This window comes from Somniosus microcephalus, chromosome 2 (genome assembly GCF_052327205.1).
Source record: "Somniosus microcephalus isolate GS21.2 chromosome 2, FLI_Smic_1.0, whole genome shotgun sequence".
Classification (NCBI taxonomy): Eukaryota; Metazoa; Chordata; class Chondrichthyes; order Squaliformes; family Somniosidae; genus Somniosus; species Somniosus microcephalus.
Genome location: NC_140988.1, coordinates 77116605 through 77131854, shown reverse-complemented (window position 1 = coordinate 77131854; position 15250 = coordinate 77116605).

The following is a 15250-nucleotide window of genomic DNA, read 5'->3' as shown; positions in this document are numbered from 1 at the left end:
CACGAAATGGATGCTTTTATTTTTAAACAGTTTGGAGCATTACAAAATACATGTCATAGGCACAGATTAAAGCAACTACAATCATGCACAAATTTATGAACTTGACTCTATGGAAATGGGGAACACACGGCACGTCGTAAAAGGGGAAACACATTATGATTTCCCTTAACTCCCTCCCCTATACCTAAACTAAGTTTCGACCTGGGGAACCTGGGATCATGCTCACCACTCTCGAAATCGCGAGAAAGGGGGGTTCGCAGCCTTTTTGGCACCGCTTTCCGTCGTCACGTGGATTTGGAAACTTCTGGCGCAGTCGATATTCTCTCTCTCTCTCTCTCTCTCTCTCTCTCTCTCTCTCTCTCTCTCGAGGCGATGGGGTAGACACAGCCTCGATGAGCGCTCGTCAAGGTTGAGATCCACTAAGCCTGTTTGGGTTCATGGAGCAGACCCAGATGCAGGCTATGCACATGGGAGAATCTTGTGGCCTAGATCGCCAGTCCTCCAGAGGGTTTCTTCTCCGTCGGCCTGGGTCGTCGATGATCTCCCGACCCCAGTACCCGGGCCACCCTCGTCGTCTTCTCGTCGTGGCCGAGCCTTGTTTGGCTGAACACCGACCACGTTGTCCTTTTACCGAAACCGTCCGTCTTTAAAAAGACGAAAACGTTTTCATCGATTCTGCATCTGCCGAAGTGGAAGGGGCGCCGATCCTGGCCCCGTCCGAAGAAATTGAAGAAGTCCAAGAAGAAGAAGCAGCCGCCGTCCAGTCAAGTGAAGTTGTTCAAGTAACCCGAAGTCCGAAGTAACTTAGATGGACTTTCAATCCATAGTTATACGCTTTTGGGACAGTCTTATCTCCCGCCAAATCATAGTCCTGTCTTTGTATTAATTTTTGGCGGGCAGAAATCTCTGCAGGGGCGCTTTGTCTTGTAACGGAGCCGGTGATGACTTAAACTGGCCTCCCTGGCCGATAATGCCTTTTAATGTCTTTTGCATTGTCACCGCGGCTCGGTTCGCATATTGATCGGTCCGGAGATTTTCCTTGATGGCTGCTAAACGGTTTTTCCTTTGTACAATAAATGGGTATGAGTGATTTTGCATTGTCTGCCCATATCTTGATGGGCCCCATCCTGTACTTGTAATCCATTGAATATGTATGCTGTTCCTCTGAGTTTCGGTTCCCAGATACTGGCTTTCGCGGGCTCACTGTCTTCAATCCACAAGCCTGTCTGGCTTGCAGTAACAGAAATAAAATGGTTCAGAAACTGATCACGGGGTCTGGTGGCCATTTTGTATGCCCTTTTATCAAAGGTTTTTCTGTGCAAGCTTACTTTGGTCAATAAACAGTCTTATTTTATCCAGTTTTTCTTGCGTGATTTTTGCTGAAAATTGCGAATCTTACAGGCCCCCCTGTGATACTGATAGCTTGCTTAAAGTATCAATAATCCTTGATGAGCAAATTTTCCCTGATTCCCCACATCCAAACATTCCTGGCACTTAGCTATCTATGACCCTCACGACACATGCAGTTCCCATTTCCGCAGAAAATGAAAATTACCTTTTGTACATTTGGACAATCATAGACAGCGTATTTTAAACTATAACACATTCACTTGTCAGATGTGCGGGGGTTGATACCCCCTGGCACCACCTGCATGCATCTTTTATTAATCCAAAAAACTTAAGAACGACTAATAACATAACAATACTTATTTCCTTATAACCCAAAACAATCACAAAAAAATTTAAAATGGAGGGACGCTTAATCTTAGACTAGCAGCTTAGAGTGGGGTATCTGCTTCCCCCATTCGCACATAGCGTTCTCTCCATTCTCCTGTGTTCTCGTGCCTCTGGAGGCGTTTGCCTCTTTTGCAATGCACGAAGAGCAAAAATATCACAATCAAAACCTGACATACTACTAGGATATGGGATGCTATTCTAATCCAGGCGGGGACCTCTATGTTGGTGAACAAGTCCCACCATGGTGGGATGGTTATGTCCAATATGTCTTTTCCTATCTCTAAAGTCTTCTGCTCCAGTGTGTAGAAATGTTTCTGTGAAATTATAACGGCTTTTAAAATCTTGGTGAGGTGTTCGGGAAGAGGGGGAATGACATAACCAAAATGCGCGACAAATCGTTGTAAGTCTGTGAAATTCTCTTTGATAGTGATGTGAACGGTGGAGGACGCAGGAATGGGGACAATTCGTTGTTGTGCCACTTGAACCTCGGCCCTGGGTTTGAAACAGAAACTGCTATCACCGACCGAACACCACTCGTGTTGTCCATATCGGTACTGAGGCGCTGCAGTGGTGACGCAGTATGTCCCACCCCCGATATATGCTACCTGTGGGGGCACATGGTCCTCTGCCATTGCCTCCATGGTGCAATTCACCGGCTTTGCGCTAGCAGTCCTGAACCCGCACTGCGGTTTCAGAAAGGCGTTCAAGTGCTGGGGACACAGGATGATGTGTGCTCCCCGGCTCCGACATCCCGAGAGGTCGGTGCCTGTCATCGTACGCTCCCATCTGATGACGTAAGGCGGGACCGCTGTGTAACGAATGTGTGCGCCCCCCCGAATGACTCCAATGTTCTCTACTCTGTACACCGGGGCGGGCTTTGCTGCGGGACCCAACACCGGCATTCTTACTACTATTCCCATAATAGTGTGATTTGAATGTCCGCAGTCCACTGGGACTGGGTATGCTTCTGCGGCTAGTCTGAGCTGGCACGGGCTTAATGCATTCTCAAAAGGGTGGAGCGCTTGCAAGTGCTTGTTGCTGATCCAGGACGGGACCAAACCCTGTTTTAAATCCTCAAGATTACTGCGGCCCTCGCCCAGTAACCACGCCCCGTACAGCACACAGGCCTCGTTTTGCGCAGCTTGATCGGACGCATTCCGATCCTCCTTAATGAGTGCAATTACCGTTCTCGCATGTTTCTCCAGCTCAGCAATTATGTCCTTAAAGTGTAGTGTCATGGCCTGGTCCTCATGTAGCTCGGAACCCACTATCTTATTTTCGTCTGTCAATATGTTCCTTAACTGGGCTTTTAAACCGTTGATCTGTGTCTGCAGCTCCACGTTATCTAGAGCATTGACAACAGATGTCCCGGTATTAAAAGCAGTGAATATGTCATTTACAGTACCCCTTCTTTGCCTCCCGACTCGATCCAAAACTTCTGGCGGTGTGGTGTATAATTTGTCTCTGTCGATGTCGGTAAAGTCAAATTCGTAAAATTGTCTAAACATACGGGTTAACAGGACCTGGTATAATTGTTCCGTTTCTTTGGGACACCACTCCGGCAATCTTACCTCAGTAAGATTTAAAATCACTGAGGCCACCGCGTAGCGTACCCCTTGGTACAGCACCTGACCGGTGGGTACCAATACTAAACCGTTCCCGGGTCCCTTGGTGGTGGTTGGGCACCCTCCTTTCTGGGCTAGTGCTACCGGAAGCGTGGGCAGGGGCTTGCGTGGGCGGGTGATGAGTTCAGTGGCGTTCACCGGAATAGGGGAGTATGGGGCTCCGCACGCTCAAGTGCTGACATCCCATCTCATCCCCTTCCCTTCATCCTGCCACTGCCTCTGGAAGAAGATGGACACGCCCTTGGGGCAGACGTGTCTCGAACCCCACATACAGACATATATTCCCTCATCTGGTTCCCACCATTTGTCCCAACACACACGTAATTGTCCGTGAGTTCCCGTAATAGTCTGATGGGTATTATTACCCAGTCGCTCCCACTCGACCGTAGAGTTTCTCATGTCCTTTCCCAGCTTTCGTAGCCACCACCATCGCCTTAGTGGTACGTTCCCATTGCACACCAGACAAATCCTCTTTCCCACGGTGACACTGACTCTGGGCGCAAGGATCCTCACTCGAGGGCACGTTAACGAAGTCTCTTGGTAGGCAAAACCGAAGTTGCTGGAATATTCCGTGGAATTTGTTCCCAACCAACCTGGCCATCTCCCTTGGTGGAAGTAGGTGGCGGTTTCCTCAACCTCTCGCTTCCCCGTCCCATCCGTTGCGATGGGGGCCGTGTCCCCGGAGCATCCGAAAATGATGACGTCCTTGGTGCGGCCTCGGTAGGCCCACCCGCACCCGATCGCCATGAACGCGATGAAAATCCTTTCCATCATATCCCAGGTTTCTGTAACCAACAAAATGATGTAGCCGAGCTCCCGATAGGTGCTGGCCTAAATTAATTGGACGCGCGGGTTCCTGGACCCCGCTCCCTAACAAACACACATACCGGGCAGACCTCAAAATTGTACTCTTAACACCATATACTTTACATTCCTTAAAACTATGACCATAATTACCTAACTTAACTTATGTACAGCGCCGCCCTCTGTGGGGCGGCTTTCCGAATCCCTATGAGGCCTGTCGTGTGCCACACCCTGCGGTGGGGCTGCATTGATCTTTGGCTTTGATCCCCCGCAGCCTGTCGCTGCTGAACGGGGATCATGCCTTCCTGGGGCTGCTCTAAACCGTGGTTGGGAAGGATGGGGAGAATCTGGCCAAAATTTTCTGGGCTGTGGCGCTCGAGCCGACCTACGAGGGGCTGCTTTGGGTCGGGCTCCCGGGGCCGATGGACCGGGGGTTGGGACTGTTACCGTCACAGCCTGTGGTTCCTTCACAGCTGCTGGCTCCAGCTCCCCTTCCTCAGGCTCCACCCCCCCGGGGTCGGGATCTGTGGCTTCTGACTCCACCTCACCTGTCCCTACAGGTAGTGGGTCTCCGCCCCCATTCCCTACCTCCCCCAAGCTTGAGTCGAGGGCGGGATCGTTGCCCTCTGACTCTTCCTCCTCCATGACTGGGTCTAAGGCGGGGTCGAGCTGTTCGTGCTCTCTCCTGCCTAAATCCCATTCAAAAGATGAGACCTCCCACTCCAATGGGATGGCCTCTCCCTTTACGCAGGCTACGGTACCAGCCTGTGTGGTCTGTGACTCTGTTACAGGCTGAGGATCTTTGTTCTCCGACCTGGTTCCCTTTGATGGCCCTTGTGCACCCGATTTAAATAGTTTACACTGGTTGATGTGAAACCATTTGGTACGTCGGGGCGTTTTCACTGCATAAACCATGGGGCTGGCCTTGTCCACAATGCTGTAGGGCCCCATGTACAGTGGTTCAAAACTCCCTACCCTGGCGTAGTTTCGGACCATGACCTGGTCTCCGACTACCCACTCTTGTTGTTTCCGAGGTTCCAACAACAGTTTATTTCCCTGGTGCTGTCTTCCCATGTTCCCAGCCGCCTGCCCATAAATCTGTCTCAGGCGCTCCAAGAGGGTTTGGGCGAATTTGTCCCGTTTCACCTCTCGGAGCTGGCCCTCAGTGAGCACCGGGGCTAGCACATGGGTGGGTGTTCGCATGATCCTTCCAGTCATTAACTCGTGCGGGGAATACCCCGTGCTTTTGGACTGGCTGGCTCGGATCCCCATGAGGACTAAAGGTAGGACCTCCGCCCATTTCTGGGGCGAGCCCATTGTCTCTTTCCTCAGCTTTTCCTTGAGGGCCCGATTCATACGCTCAACAATCCCGGATGACTGGGGATTGTATGCTACGTGCCACTTTCCCTCAATGCCCAAGAGCATGAGGGCGTTCTGCATTACTTGACCGGTGAACTGACTCCCCTGGTCGGACTCTACAAAACAGGGGAGTCCCCACCGTGAGAACACTTCTCGAATCAAGATCTTAGCAGTGCCCAGTGCCGTAGCTGTTCTGCACGGGAAGGCTTCTACCCATTTGGTGAACACGTCTACCAGGACAAGGCAGTACTTATAGCCTCCCTGGGCGGCTGGCAGGGGCCCTATGTAGTCGACCTGAATCGACTGCCATGGTCCCTCTACCCTCCTGATGTGCCCCATGGGCACCTTCCTTTTGTGGGGGTCTGGGTTGTTAGCAGCACACACAAGACAGCTTGCGCAGAACTCGCGGACATCGTCCCGAAGTCCCGGCCACCATCCCGCCTGCTCCACCCGTTGCCAGGTGACCTCAGGTCCGGGGTGTCCCGCTCCTGGACCCTCGTGGGCCAATTGCAGGAATTCCCTCCGGTGCTGCTGCGGCACAACCCACTGCTCCTCTCGGAACAGCATACCTTCTTTGACTGTGAGGGCTGCCGTACTGTACGGACCTTTTCCTGTTTGCCCTCTGTGATGGCTTTTAGGACTGCTTTTAGGGCGGGATCCAGGGTTTGGACGGTCTTTAGGTCTGGGGGCGGTGTCACCCCTGTGTTCCCGGGAATTCCCTCCCTGCCTTGGATCGCCGCCACGGGTCCGGGTTCGTATGGGTCCCAGAGAATGCCGTTGCGGGCACCCTCCCTGGCTAGCGAATCCGCCTGCTGGTTGCCCTGACTGCGGGGTTCTGTGGTGGAGTGAGCCTTCACCTTATGGATGAACACCTCTCCTTTCTCCCCCACAGCTGCTAGGATCTTCTCCAGCAAGGGCTTAACTGTTAAAGGCCGCCCGTCCGCGGAGGTGTACCCGCGTCGGGACCAGATGGCGAGGTACTCTGTACACGAATTGCACGTGAACATGCTGTCTGAGCAAATCATGTATGGGGTTGGGAAAATCTCGGGGTGGGTAACCACGTACGCCACTGCGGACAGTTCAGCCTGCTGCGCGCTCATAGTGCTGGGGAGCTTAATTGCCAGGGCAATGTTTGCCGCAGGGTCATAAACTCCACACCCTGTGAGTCGCTTGCCGTCAGCTACAGTGCTAGAACCGTCTACGTAGATCTCGCGGCCTGTGGGATGTATCCCGGCCCGTAAACCTATGTTAACTTCCCATACCCCTTCTATGGAACATTGATGGACTGTCCCGGGATATGCCATATTGGCTGCGAGCCTTGGCGCGCAGAGGCCTTTAACTTTTAGATCCATCTGGGAAAGGAGGAGGGTCCAGCGCGCAATCCGAGCGCTGCTTACGGTCCCATCCTTAATCCTCCCATCCAGAAGCATCTTCGTGGGGGTGTGATGGGTGAGGAGCGTAATGGGAGAGGTCCCTGTGAAGATCACTGATCTGTTCACAGCCCAATGCGTGGCCAGGAGATGCCGTTCGCAATTGGAGAAACTCCTCTCCACATCCGTGAGCACCCTGGAGGAATAAACTACTGGTCTTAGCTTGCCGTGCCGCTCTTGGAGCAGCACTGCGCTCAGGCTGTCCCCACTAGCGGCTACCTCCAGAAAGAACTCCTCTCCCCCATCTATGGCCCCTAGGGCTGGCGCGGTCTGCAGATCTCTTTTCAACTTCTCGAACGCCGCCTGGCACCCCTTGTCCCAAGACCACTCGACTCCCTTGTGTAAGAGTCGAAGTAGCGGGGCCGCTGTGGCAGCATAGTCCTCGATGAAATCTCTGCAGTACCCGGTCAATCCCAAAAAGGACCTTACACCCGTTACTGTGTTGGGAATCGGCAGATCTTGTATAGATTCCCGCCTGGCCTTATCTATGGCTCTTTCTCCCTCGCGGATGGCCAGACCCAGGTATTTGACTTCCTGCTGGCCGATCTGGGCTTTCTTTGGGTTTACTTTGAAACCCTTCCTTTCTAACAGTTCCAACAATTCGGCTAACAGTGGGCCGTGCTGCTCCCTTGTATCTGTGAACAGGAGTAAGTCGTCCACATACTGCACTATCTGGTTGGGCTGGCTGAACTCTTTCAAACTCCCCGCCATGCATTGATGGAAAATGCTGGAGCTGTTGTGAAAACCCTGTGGTAAGCAGTTCCAAGTGTACTGTTGCCCTTTGAATGTGAAGGCAAACTTGTACTGGTCCTCCCGCCGCAGCGGAATGGACCAAAACCCGTTTGAGATGTCCAGCACTGTGAATGTGGTTGCCGATGCTGGAATACTTCCTATTAAGTCTGCAACTGCTGCTACCGTGGGCGCGCAGGCCGGGATATTACTATTGAGGACTCTGTAGTCCACCGTGGCTCTCCACGAATTGTCCAGTTTCTTTTCCGGCCATAATGGGGAGTTTACGTGGGTGGCTATCGTCCTCAACACGCCCTGCTGTACCAATGAAGATATTGCTGTCTCCATGTCGGGTTCTGCCTCCTTGGGGAAATTATACTGCTTTTGGGGTCGGATCATGGGGTCCCCGTCTACGCTGACTTCGAACCCAGTGACTCTCCCGCAGTCGTGCTTGTGGGTGGCGAACGCGGTCAGATTTTCTGACACCCACGCCTGCAAGTCCGTTGGGACGTTTGTTATCATGAGCTCGAGATCGTAACCTCCTGACGGCTTCATAGTGCACAGGGTCCCCTTTTCTTCCTTCCCCGGGATTACGACTACCTTACCTAAACCGCCCTCGGCTCCCCAGAGACAGTGATTTCTCAGGTCCACGAGGATCCCGTGTTCCACCAAGAAATCAGCCCCGAGGATGCCTTTCCCCCCCCCCCTCATTCCACTTCAATAGGATGCACGTCCATGTGGTGTGGAGTGCTCCCAACTGAATGGAGAGTGGGAGGGAGTACGCGCCAGCCTGTTCTTTACCTGTGAAACCCGCTACTAAATATGGAGCCTGGGCGGACAGAGGTGAGGCAAAAGGTTTGTCCGTGTGGATCACGGTACACGAAGCTCCCGTATCCAACAGGTAACTACCCCTTTGTTTCTCCACCTCCATCTCCACCACAGGTCTTCTCCAAGCGTCATAGCGGAGCAGACACAAGTAGACGGGCTGCGCGGGCGTCAGTCATTTAGGTGTTTCGGCTGGGGTCTCGGGGGCGATAGGGCTGTTAGCAACCGCTACCCTCCCCTGCCAGGTCATCAGAGACCGCATAGTCTCCAAGACTGGCTCGATCGCAGCGGGGTCCACAACCACACCACCCCCTTTAGTCGGGGCAGAGGCTACGGTTGGGTTCTGGACTGGTGTTGGGGCAGCGGCCTGCACTTGTGGTTGTGCTGGTGTTGGGTAAACTCTCGGGCCGTTGACGACTCAGGCTTGGGCTTGATCTTGGGCTGCGGCGAACGCTCTCTCCCTCTTATCCTTCCAAGGATTCCGACAGTCCTTGCGCCAATGACCCTCCTTCCCACACCCGTAACAACTGCTATTGGCTTGAGGAGGGCGATTTCCCTCCTGACACCATTCCCTTTTAGCAGAGGCTGCGGGCCTCACCTCATGCACCTTTCCTTTTACAACAGGCGTTTTCTTGCCCTTGTTATTCCTATAACTGATCGTGAGCTGATCTAGCACTAGATCCTCCGTGGAGCGGGCATTGGTGGGTTCAAACCATGCTTTGGCCTGTTCCTTCACTACTGGCAGGCAACCTGCTACCAGGCACCGAAGCCAGTGAGCCCTTTGTTCGCCATCCAGCCCGGCCCGGGCCGGCCCGCCCGGGCAGCTGCGCCGATACACTGGCCACAACCTGTCGGCGAAAACCCGTGGGGGTTCTCCCTCTAGCTGCACTGTCTTTTCTAAACGGAGGAACGGAGTTCCGTCCCCCTCTCCCATGATCTCCAGAATCTCATCCCGTAGCAACTCATAGTCCCTGTGCCCTCTCTTGCTCTCGTCAGGGAGACACTGGAGGAGCGAACTGTCCAGGGAGAACAGCAGCATTTTAGACTGTTCAACCCCGTCACAGTCATTGACTGCTGCGGTCTGCTCCACGTCCCTGAAATGCACGGAGGGATCTCCTGACTCGGAGAGTTTTGGGATGTGACTTATCATCTCTCTTAGCTGTCGTGCGCTATGAGGCATTATGATCTGACTCTCAAGGGGTCCGTCATCGCCATTTTCTTCATTTGGACCGAGCTTCCGGTGCCTCGTTGGACACAACGGCGCTGGCCCCGACTCTACTGTCTGGGGTTGCTCTACCTCAGGGCTCTCTTTCTCTACCGCCTCCGTCTCCTGTCCCGGAGTCCAAGACTCCTCATAGGCAGGAGGCGCAGAGGGTTCGGGGGTTGGTACCCCAACTGCCTCTTGTGGAATCGGTCTTTTGGATTCCTTGGCTAGCAACAGCTGACTTGCTGGTGGATTTATGAGACACACCAACCCGTTTGCCTTCGCTAGGGCCTTTCTCAGGTCCTCTAGCTCCCGGCGGCAAGCGCTGTGGTCGGTGTTCTCAGATCTATCCTCCATGGCCATCTTATATGCTGCCCTGGCTCCCAGGAGCTTTTCCTCTTGGGCATCTACTTGTTTGGCTAGACGGAAACACCTCTCTCTCATTCTACCTTCACTGGCCTTGGCCTCAACGACCTGACATTTTAAATATTCTACCCGGGTTTCGTGGCAGCGAATTACGGAGCGGCGTTCCTGATTCAGCGCTTCAAGCGATTCAATCAATTTTTGACCTCCCGCAACCTTTTCCTCTACGTCTTTAAGCAAGCCGTTGATCTGGACTGTCTGTGCTGCAACTACCTGGTCCAAAAGCTGGACTTGCTTCTTGTAGCACATCAGCCAGACCACCTTTTCTACAGATTTCTTATGCTCTCTACCCGCTGTCCACCTGATGGCTGCGTCTAGCGGGCGCCTATCCCTTAATAGATCAGATATCCATTGTTTTGTGAGGTTGACTTTTCTGAAAACATAATCTGCTATTCTTTCATCCATCACATTTTGTTTATTCAGATCTTGATCTAACACACTACTTTCCTGCTGCCAAGGTCCTGCCGCGGTTGCCATTTCTGTAGGGTTTTTTTTCCTGCTCTCTTGCCCGTTCTGGCCTCCTGCCAGGCTTCGTGCAAGAATTACCCTTGAGTGGTTCAACCCACTCCCCCTACGGTTCTAGACCTTGGACTTAGATGCAGAGAAGAGTAGTGCAGAGAAAAGGACTCAATAGACCAGGCTGAATAGCACGAAATGGATGCTTTTATTTTTAAACAGTTTGGAGCATTACAAAATACATGTCATAGGCACAGATTAAAGCAACTACAATCATGCACAAATTTATGAACTTGACTCTATGGAAATGGGGAACACACGGCACGTAGTAAAAGGGGAAACACATTACGATTTCCCTTAACTCCCTCCCCTATACCTAAACTAAGTTTTGACCTGGGGAACCTGGGATCATGCTCACCACTCTCGAAATCGCGAGAAAGGGGGGTTCGCAGCCTTTTTGGCACCGCTTTCCGTCGTCACGTGGATTTGGAAACTTCTGGCGCAGTCGATATTCTCTCTCTCTCTCTCTCTCTCTCTCGAGGCGATGGGGTAGACACAGCCTCGATGAGTGCTCATCAAGGTTGAGATCCACTAAGCCTGTTTGGGTTCATGGAGCAGACCCAGATGCAGGCTATGCACATGGGAGAATCTTGTGGCCTAGATCGCCAGTCCTCCAGAGGGTTTCTTCTCCGTCGGCCTGGGTCGTCGATGATCTCCCGACCCCAGTACCCGGGCCACCCTCGTCGTCTTCTCGTCGTGGCCGAGCCTTGTTTGGCTGAACACCGACCACGTTGTCCTTTTACCGAAACCGTCCGTCTTTAAAAAGACGAAAACGTTTTCATCGATTCTGCATCTGCCGAAGTGGAAGGGGCGCCGATCCTGGCCCCGTCTGAAGAAATTGAAGAAGTCCAAGAAGAAGAAGCAGCCGCCGTCCAGTCAAGTGAAGTTGTTCAAGTAACCCGAAGTCCGAAGTAACTTAGATGGACTTTCAATCCATAGTTATACTCTTTTGGGACAGTCTTATCTCCCGCCAAATCATAGTCCTGTCTTTGTATTAATTTTTGGCGGGCAGAAATCTCTGCAGGGGCGCTTTGTCTTGTAACGGAGCCGGTGATGACTTAAACTGGCCTTCCTGGCCGATAATGTCTTTTAATGTCTTTTGCATTGTCACCGCGGCTCGGTTCGCATATTGATCGGTCCGGAGATTTTCCTTGATGGCTGCTAAACGGTTTTTCCTTTGTACAATAAATGGGTATGAGTGATTTTGCATTGTCCGCCCATATCTTGATGGGCCCCATCCTGTACTTGTAATCCATTGTGTATGTATGCTGTTCCTCTGAGTTTCGGTTCCCAGATACTGGCTTTCGCGGGCTCACTGTCTTCAATCCACAAGCCTGTCTGGCTTGTAGTAACAGAAATAAAATGGTTCAGAAACTGATCACGGGGTCTGGCGGCCATTTTGTATGCCCTTTTATCAAAGGTTTTTCTGTGCAAGCTTACTTTGGTCAATAAACAGTCTTATTTTATCCAGTTTTTCTTGCGTGATTTTTGCTGAAAATTGCGAATCTTACAGTAAGAATGATACTTCAAGCAAGTTTTAGTATCACAGGGGGGAGTGTAGGATTCACAAAATTTCCACATTTCCCCAAAGGTTACTATTAATAAAAGTGACCCTGCGTGGACATTTTAAAAAGGGTACCCAAAAATGGCGTCCGCACCTCGTGACCAAAATCCTGCAAGATTTTAAAAACTTGGACTCTGTGGCACAAGCAACTTTTGGGGAAATCGAAACCTAAAATGCAGTTTCTGTGAAGAAGGACTTTTGTATTTTGAAAAGCAGACAGCAGGACTTTGAATATGCATTAAACCAAATCATAGACAGACCAAAACCAGTTAGGCCTATACTTGAGGCCATCAAGTTGTTTACATCTATAATCGGAAACAGCTTAAGGAAGCCATCGAGGCTGGACAGGCCGATTAAGATGCATTAATAACAATACAGCTCAGACATCAGGCCATTAGGTGCGATCAACGGCCATCTAAAAACTGTTAGTTTAGATTGCTACAATTATTTAAACTAGCCCGCCAAGATTGGGACAATGAACTAACTTGATTTGGCGCGCAGATAAGGGCCATCTGAAGGAGTATAATTGTAGGCCCACCGGCGAACGACGCTCTCTTACTCCTCGCTCTTGTGGCTGCTGCTCTTTTTCCCCTCCCGCGCTTGCCGCCTGGCTACTGCCCGTGTCTTTCCCCACCCCATCTGGGACGCCCAGCATTGCACCAGGCGAACACGGGCAAACCAGGCTAGGCGAGGCGGGACGAGACGAGGCGAGGTGAGGTGAGATGAGATGAGATGAGACAAATTGGGAGAAGATTGAAGAACGCTTCGAATAATCGGGCCTTCAATTCAGCCGACCTACGATTATCTTCATGCAAACTCTAACTGCCACCCAAGGAAGAGGAACCATCATCCCTGCGAGGTAAAGTACCCAAGCAAAGACTTTAACCTTGGGGTACTTTTGCCTGGATGACGCCCTTGCAGCACCCTGAGACCACGTGACGACGGCAGGCTCCAGAGAGCAAAAAGAGCGAAACCCAAGCCCCAACGTTGCTTGAGCTCAGCAGAATTTGACTCGGTCAGCATGAATTCTGTCCCCTCATAGCTTAATCTAGTTAGGTATAGGGGGTGGGATAAGGATAAGGGGATTGTTGATATAGTTTGTTTTCCCTTGATGTGCCGTGTGTTCCCCATTCCCTGTATAAGTATAGTTATTTTGTATTTGCCTGTAATTTTATACTAGTAACTTCTTGTAAGACTGTGTTATTTTCTGTTTAATAAAATCTTGGTTTTCTTACATCCAGACCACCTGTCTACTCGAGTCTTTTCTGTATCGCCGCCTGTACCTAAGTCCGGTGTCTAGAACCCAGGTGCATGGGAGCGATTCGAACTGCTCGCAAACAGTCAGGGGCATAACTGACTGGGCGCATGTGCCAACCACACCACCCCCCCTACAAACCCTTGGAAAGATAACAAAGGAAATAATTCCACAGCCCCAGTCCAAAAGGCAGAGACAGGAATCCCTCCTGCCATGGTCGAGTCATTTTTGGACACCATGAGGTCCCTATTGACTGGCCAGGGGAGAGTAGCAGCTGCTACCAGTGCTCTGACCCCATCCGCCCCATGGCCCTGACTAGAACCAGCGCAGCCTGTCAGCTTGTGTCCCCTTGAAAACGATGAGGGGAGCAGGCCCTGTGTTAAGATGCGGGTGGAGACGGTGCAGGGGAGATATTCAGTGGACACTGGAGCTTCCAGCACGGTGGTCCATTCGGAAGACCCGACCAATCCACCCCGTTCTAACAAGGTCTCATTTAGCCTAATGGGATTTACAGGGAAGAAGCAGGCTGGGGAAATGGCCAAACCTTTGGCCATAGATTTGGGATCCCTCCCTACCACGTGGGAGGGTAAACAAAGGACCAACGAGGTGGCCAAACAGAGGGCTAGGGAAGGAAAGTATTGGGACCCCTATCGGACAGGTTCGGTTGCCGCAATCCGGGACAAGGAAGGCACACGGCGGTAGCTTTGGCCCCAGACTTAAGGCAGGTCCAAGCCCAAGATCCCGTCTTTAAGGCCGCTCCGGTAGAGAGAAAGAATGGGGAGTCCATAGAAAGCCCGTTGGGACAGCGGGCAAAACTTTAAAACAGGGTTACTGGCAGGTTGCTAATTGCATTAATCAATGCAAATTGTTTAAGCCCAAGAGAAGGGAACAGCCAGTTAGGGCAAGGTCTAAGGATAGAAATCCTCAGCCTGCAGCAGGAGGAAACTCACAGACTGCACAGACAGGAGCAGTGGCTTGTTTTAGGGGAGGGGCCATCCTACCCACCATTTGGGACACTCCCCCACTCCTCTGAGATTTAGATGAGGTGGGATGTGAGGGTGAAGACCCTGCCCCTAACCCAGGCTTAGACGAGGTGGGACCTGAGGGCGAGGACCCTCAGCCACCAGGCTGCGGAGAGTCACCCGCCCCTGACTCAGGTTTAGACAAGGTGGGACCTGAGGGCGAGGACCCTCAGCCTGCAGCACCAGGCTGCGGAGAGCCACCTGCCCCTGACCCAGGTTTAGATGAGGTGAAGTGTGAGGGCAAAGACCCTCAGCCTGCAGCACCAGGTTGCGACGAGTTACCTGCCACTAACACAGGTTTAGGAGAGGTAAAGCCTGAGGATGAAAATCCCCAGCCAGCGGCAGTGGAAAGTTCACAGACCGCACAGGAGGGGGCAGTGGCTCGTGTTAAAAAACCACCAGCCAGAAAACCCCCACCAGCCAAAATCCCTCGAAGGTCCCCACGAACGCCATGGCCAAAGAAATTCTGAAATCCATCACCGCCTGAGTTGCGCAAGTGCAGCCTTTTCTAAACTGAGGAGGAGAGTCTTTGTAAATCATGACCTCCAAGTCCAAACTAAAATTCTTGTATACAAAGCCATCATCCTTTCCACCCTTTTATATGGAGCTGAAACCTGGACTACGTACAGTAGACATCTCAAAGCCTTAGAGCAATACCACCAACGCTCTCTACGCAAAATTTTGAGGGTCAGCTGGGAGGACAAGCGTACCAACTGGAGTATACTTGAAGAGGCCAATATCTACAGCATCACTACAC